The 6,000-nt window shown below is 46.5% G+C and overlaps 1 protein-coding gene across 1 annotated transcript in view; it reads left to right on the top strand.

Annotated features, from left to right (window-relative positions):
* The first annotated feature begins 2,880 nt into the window (after nt 1–2,880).
* LOC311190272 (ras and Rab interactor 2-like) overlaps nt 2,881–6,000 on the top strand; it is a 53,146-nt gene continuing 50,026 nt past the window's right edge. Inside the window, exon 1 of the mRNA XM_084262147.1 lies at nt 2,881–2,926. The gene's annotated coding sequence lies outside the window, so the exon portion shown is untranslated. The remainder of the gene's footprint in view (nt 2,927–6,000) is intronic.

Here is a 6,000-nt window from a genome sequence, read left to right as displayed (position 1 = left end):
TTGACAAAAGTTTACCCAACAGGAGGCTTCAAACAGGTGGCTCTTGGGTCTCAGCTCTGCAGCACTGGTGGTGTGGGAGAGTCAGTGTTTGGAACTGTACAGGGAAGTGCTGGGAGAAACTGTAGGCTAATATACCACTGGCAGGATGGGCCAAATGTGGAAGGAGAAGTGCAATTAAGAGTGAGAAGTTATATGGATGTTTTTAAAGCTGGATTACCATTTGGGTCTCTTCCGCTATGTGTTGGTGAACAATAGATTCCCTGGATGGGAGAGGGACCACGGCAGCTAGCTGGGTGGGCCTGGGGAACTGGTTCTAGCCCTAAGCTGGAATGCACAAGCTGAGCCTAAATGCGGGATATGCAAGCTGAAGGCAGACTGGCAGCTGACAGCTGCCAGCCAAAGCTATGCTCCTGCTTGAGCCCTGCAGCACACTAGGAAGCCCAGATGATGGCAACAGCCCCTGGGGCTGGTGAAGGTGGGTGTGGGATAGCAAACCAGCAGTCCCTCCAGGCTTAGCTTGTCATCATGGTGTTATCAGCACTGCTTTCATTTTAACTCTCAAACACAGCATTCCATCCGCTGCTACAAATGAAGTTAACTCCATCCTGACCGAAACCAGGACAGGCTGTCAAGGCGTACTCAGTATCAAGTGCTGGCTGATTGCTTGGGTAGCAGGGGGTGTTGGCCTCAGCAGGGTCTTTCTGGGCATCTCCAGCTGTCCTGTGCCTGGCTGCTGCTTCTGAGGCCGATACCAGCTCCTGGCTGGGCACTGTTAATCACCACCTTCCCCAGGGGCTGGAGTAGGACTTTGCAGGTAGGAGGAGACACAAGACTGCCCATGTGAGGTCACAGCCAGCAAACTGTGAAAGGAAGATCCTTATTTCCTCCTTGTTTTGCCTCCTGGTGCTGTGGTTTTGGAAGGAAGGCAGATTGGGAAAGAAATCATGAGTTTTAGGGGTGGATTGAGTTCCCCTAGCTCGGTCACAGCAGGTCAGGTTACTCGCTCAAGAGATTTGTGACTCCCCAGAGATGTGGGTTTGTGTTTGTGCGTTTGTGCAGGGGATGCATCATAGCTGGGGTACAGAAAAATGCAGAGGAACCAACTTGTCAGTGTTTATTTTTAAGAGTGGTTGATAGACTTTGAAGGGGTTTTTCATGTTTCTGAATTTATACAAAGAAGCTGTATAAAAATAACTGGCACCAGATGCAAAAGCAATAAAATAATGCTGTGTTAAGTCTTGAATCTGTGGTATGTAACCACAAGAACTCTTTTTACCCGTTGGAAGCTTTCTCTTTATTTGCAGAGAGAGAATAATGGAATTTGTTAGCTGTTACTTTTTCATTTGTGGAAAGGATGGAGTAAAGCTGTACCCCTGTGTGCTTAGTCCCAGCTCCTTGTACACAATGATTGCTGGTGTTTGTTGCTAGTGGTTACGGGAATTTGCTGGTACCAGTGTGTCAGCAAGAATTAAACCTAGAAAATGCCTTGTTACCTGACTGCTGCCTCACTTTCTGGATTTGATCATGTTTTACCTGGATCAGAAAGAAAAAAGTGGCAGTAACGCTTTGTCTTACCTACGTACCCCACATAATCCCCAAGGCAGTGAGCACACAGTCACCGGTGTGCTTTACTTCAGAATGGTCTCTGTTGTCAGTGCCCTGACCCAGTTTCACCATTCCAACAAGTGAGGCACACTCTAAAACACTTTATTTTGAAACACTTTGTCCCAGGAGAGAGAAAACAAATTGTTTACCCAAGCAAACTAATAGTGGTGAATTAAACACCCACACTTCCTCTTTCAGGAGTTCCCCTGCTACTAGTTTCTATGAACTCCCAAATCCAGTGAGCAAAGAGAAACTGTGAGTGGTAATCAAAATGCTTTTGATGTGGCTGCTGAGGAAGCCATCTGTGGTGATGGTGATATTCCCTGTACCAGTGGTGGGGGGGGGGGGGCGGTCAAAACCAGGTGGGACAGAGAAGGAAAAACTGCTCGTCCCAAAATCTGTGGAGGGGGAAGACCTTCTTACTTCCTTATCTGGGTGAGGATGGTCTAGACAAGGTTTTAAGCCTCTCTCTGCTGCAAGAGCTGTTTGGTGGCTGTAGTGATGGCAGTGTGAGCATCAATGCTGGCTGGTGCTATGGAATGCCACGGTGGCTTTCTCCACTGCTGTAAGTGGTGAAGGTTGTCGTTTTTGCACTGATGCTACTTTTTATTGTGTTGTCAAGGGAATTTAATGTGCTGCCTAATACGTAGTCACAGGAGTGAGGACTGAGGATGCAGTAGTGCTGAGTACAGGCCCCCAGCTGTAGTAGTATCCTGTGGGCTGTGTGTCTCTGGATGTGTTACTGTGCAGCTTCTCAGTACTGTGAACATAGAGTGATGTGCAGTCTGACACAAAATTACTATTTCATGTAATATGCTCATAGCTTGAATAAAGTGTGGAGTTGTTCCTAAGTAATGCTTAGGGCTGAAATGCAAAGTGGCCCCGGCAGTTACATGTGTTAAGAAGGAAGTACAATTTTGCCCCTTTCCATGGACTCACCGAAGTAAAGCTGCTGTATCTGTAGCTGCCTTAACTTGCTCGGAGGAAGAGCAGCCTGTACTGGAGAGTAGTGGCTACAGTCACTGGGAGATGTCTGACAAACAAGGTGTCAAGCGTGATCCAGTTCTGGTGACCTGATTCCACAGCCACCAGCTAAAGCGTTCAGGGAGGGTCCCTTTGGCACAGTGTATACTTTTGACTGTCTCACATGGAAGATGAGCTCAGGGTCAGCATCAGAATAAGAAAGTGCTTTCTGTTCCCTAGTTGATCGTTGCCCCGATGTGTCCTGAAGTTGAGGTGTGCAGCAGATGACAGTCGGCATTTGTATTCGGCGGTCTCGGGGTGAGCAGCACAGGCTTCGGAGTAGCGCCTGGAGTAACAGGTACGTTCGGTGGTGTACGGGCTGGGTATAGACTCCTCTTTCGGACCATTTACTGTGCTCCACACTGAACCTTGTTCCAGCACTTGTGGATGCTGATGGCATTGGCTGCCCCCTGAACAACAGCTTACTGCTTGTATCCACAGGCCTTGGTGAGGCCGTATCTCTGCAGCGCGTTTCTTAAGGAATAGTAAAACGGTTGCTTGTAACTATAAAATAGCTATTTCCTGACAGGGAGGCATCACATCAATCATTGATATGACAGACACAGCTGGAAAGCACTGTCGTGTTGTAGTTGGAAGAAGCTGTGCTTGTCATTGGTCAGTGGTGTACACAGTATTTAACATCTGGTTGTATGAACTTTTATAAAAGTGAAAAGCCTGAAAGATATTTAGGGTTATCTATTTATTGGGAAAAAAGTAAATAACACAGCTTTTGCTGTTCTCTTAAGATCAGTTTCTGTCTTGCAATCCATGGCTAATTTTTAAGGTCAAACAAACAATTTTTAATTCTGTTTGCCTTCCCTCCCCTCCCCCGCCCCGCCTTCTGAGCGCTGCTTTGAGCAAGACAGATGGATTCCTTTTCAATTAATTGTATGAAGAAGAATTTTTCAAAAGTAATTTGTTTTGCTCTGTCTCTGAAAAGGGGGTTACTTTTACTGGAATTCATCTGAAACTTACTGATGAGTATTTCTGAAAACTCTGAGCAAAACAAGTGCAAGCTTTGATGCACATAATGCTCTGCTGCACCAGAGAAATGTGTTAAAATGGGGGTCTCGCATGTTTTAGAGGAATTTAGCCACCTGACATTTGTAAAACAGTCTAGACTTGATGAGTGCTAGAAGCATAGTGAAGCTGAGTAACGGAGGGCAGTACATGTAGTCTTGTGCCTGTTCCACTGCTGCTTGGTACCACAGAGGAGGTACTTCAGCAGGGGAGCTACAGATTGAAATTGACTGAAGGAAAGAACATTTTGTGTGTGAATAATTGATGTCCACTGTAAGAGGAGTTTATTGTGTGGTGGCTTTGGCTTATTCTCTTGAGGCAGGTGAACACTCTGCTATTTCAGGTATGTTTTGTGAGGTTTCAAGTTGGCCTGTGAATTTAGGGTATCAGGAGTCAATTTTGGTTAAAACCCGCTTATTGTAAGCGCAGAGCATCAGCCACGTCGTCCCAACTTTTATGTGCGACTGGCCTGGCTTATCCTGTTGAATTTGGAAAGCTTTGATTTGTGCCTGTCAGTCTTTCTGAAGAGTGGCCTGATGGAAGACCTGGGGAGGGTTACCTTGAGGTAGGGTAGCTTCTGTCCTCCGCCTGCCCCGCAGCCAGGCAAGGTGTGGGCAGGTTGAGAGGACCTTTGTGAGTCTCTGCTCTGTGTTCTTCCTTCTTGTATGGATCTAAGTTCAGGTTTCACTTGCTATATTACTGTGTCGTGGGATTTCTTTTTCTGTATGTTACAGACTCAGTGGCTGGTGAAAATAGAGAGTACTGGTCACAAAGTAGTCCTAAAAACTTACATGTCTGGAGAACAGACAGATGCCACGTAGTAGCTTTGAGAATGTTGATGCACATTTTGGAAAGTCCTGATAATATAGGTGAAGGTATCTTCTTTCCTTCCATCAGGTTATTTTAGCAGGAAAATCTTATTTAAACTTTCTCCCCTGTTTTAAGTTTTGCATCTCTACAGTTAGTGTGCGTGCATTTACGAAGCAGTGACGCATGCCTTGGGTGCTGATTCTCAGAAGCTGCTGCAGTGTCCTACCCTGGCTTTCAGCAGGGTCAGCCTTCCTGTATTTTATTTCTTTTAAACAGCATGACATAGAAAATATCATGTGTATCAGTAATTGTTAGGTGCAGAACAATCTATTGTGGAGAAGCATGCTGTCTGAGGCACAGCTATCCGATGCCAGAAAGACCATATCCAATCGGTTAACTCCAGACCATGGCAGTACTTGGGCAGATGGAAGTGCTGGAGCTCACCTGACCAGCAGAAGGTCAGGTCTCTGCTTCCCCCTTGCTGCATGGAGGAGTGTTACCTCCTGCAGCAGTGTGGTCGGTGTTCCTTGGTGCCTCTGTCGGGCTGAGACCCTCTCCCTTCCCTGGCATGTGTGGTACAGGACATGCAAACATGCTTTTCCCAGGTGCCCAAAGTAACCCACGGTTGAGCCCAGCAGTGGTTACCTCGTGTGTCTCCATATAGATGCAGGTGCTGTAACCCATCTTCCTCTGCACTTTGTGCTTAGTTATGTATTCTGAAGCTTCTCCAGACATGGAAGCTATATTGTAATTCAAGTGATTACCTTTCCTTGCCAATTCTAGGAACTGCAGCTCAATGCTAAACTTTTTAAATGAAGTTTGAAAACATATTTCTGAATGTTTCCACTTCATTTTTCACTGTTTTTCCCAAGAATAACACATGGAAGTTACTGAAATACTGCTAGAAATTCTAGTTCTGGGAGATACCCAGGCCAGGGAATTTGGGAAGGGCATGAACCCTATGAAAGGTTCTTCAAATCAAAGCTGATCTTATAAATGTATCTCTGATGCGTCTCAAGGCAACACGAGAGATGAATTTCTCAACCTACAGTCATTCTCTTACAAGAGATGTGGTAGTATCCTTCACGAGTGAGTGCCGTGCCAAAGGAAATGACTTGGGATTTTATTCCTTTGCAGTAATGTGGAAAGTATGCCAGGGGAGCAAGCAGGAAGGGGTTGTTTAGTGGAAGGGAGGAAGAAGAAACTGTTTGGAAGGGATGCAGGGAGACAGCACTAGCAGCAAACATCATCCTCTTGGTAGCGTGCCAAGTCCAGCAAAGCCTCAGGACTGGCTCTTCGGCAGCATGCAGTGTTTGCCTAGCGGGGTGCTCCTGTGGGGAGGTCACTGGGAGCAGAGTCAAGCCAACTCTAGCACGCTCCTCGGATGCTTTCGCTTCTGCCTTCGTGGCTCCAGCATAGACAAAAAGAAGTGGGCAGGCAGAAGTGGGCGGGACAGCAGATCTACCCAAAAACTAACGCGGCGTAAAACCAATCCTGAGTGCCGTGCTGAAACACGTTCAGAGTCATTCCTCTTTATCCTTT

The sequence above is a fragment of the Gallinula chloropus genome (assembly GCF_964237585.1).
Source record: "Gallinula chloropus genome assembly, chromosome: 3".
NCBI classification, from domain to species: Eukaryota; Metazoa; Chordata; class Aves; order Gruiformes; family Rallidae; genus Gallinula; species Gallinula chloropus.
This window is presented reverse-complemented; position numbering and strand designations above follow the sequence as displayed.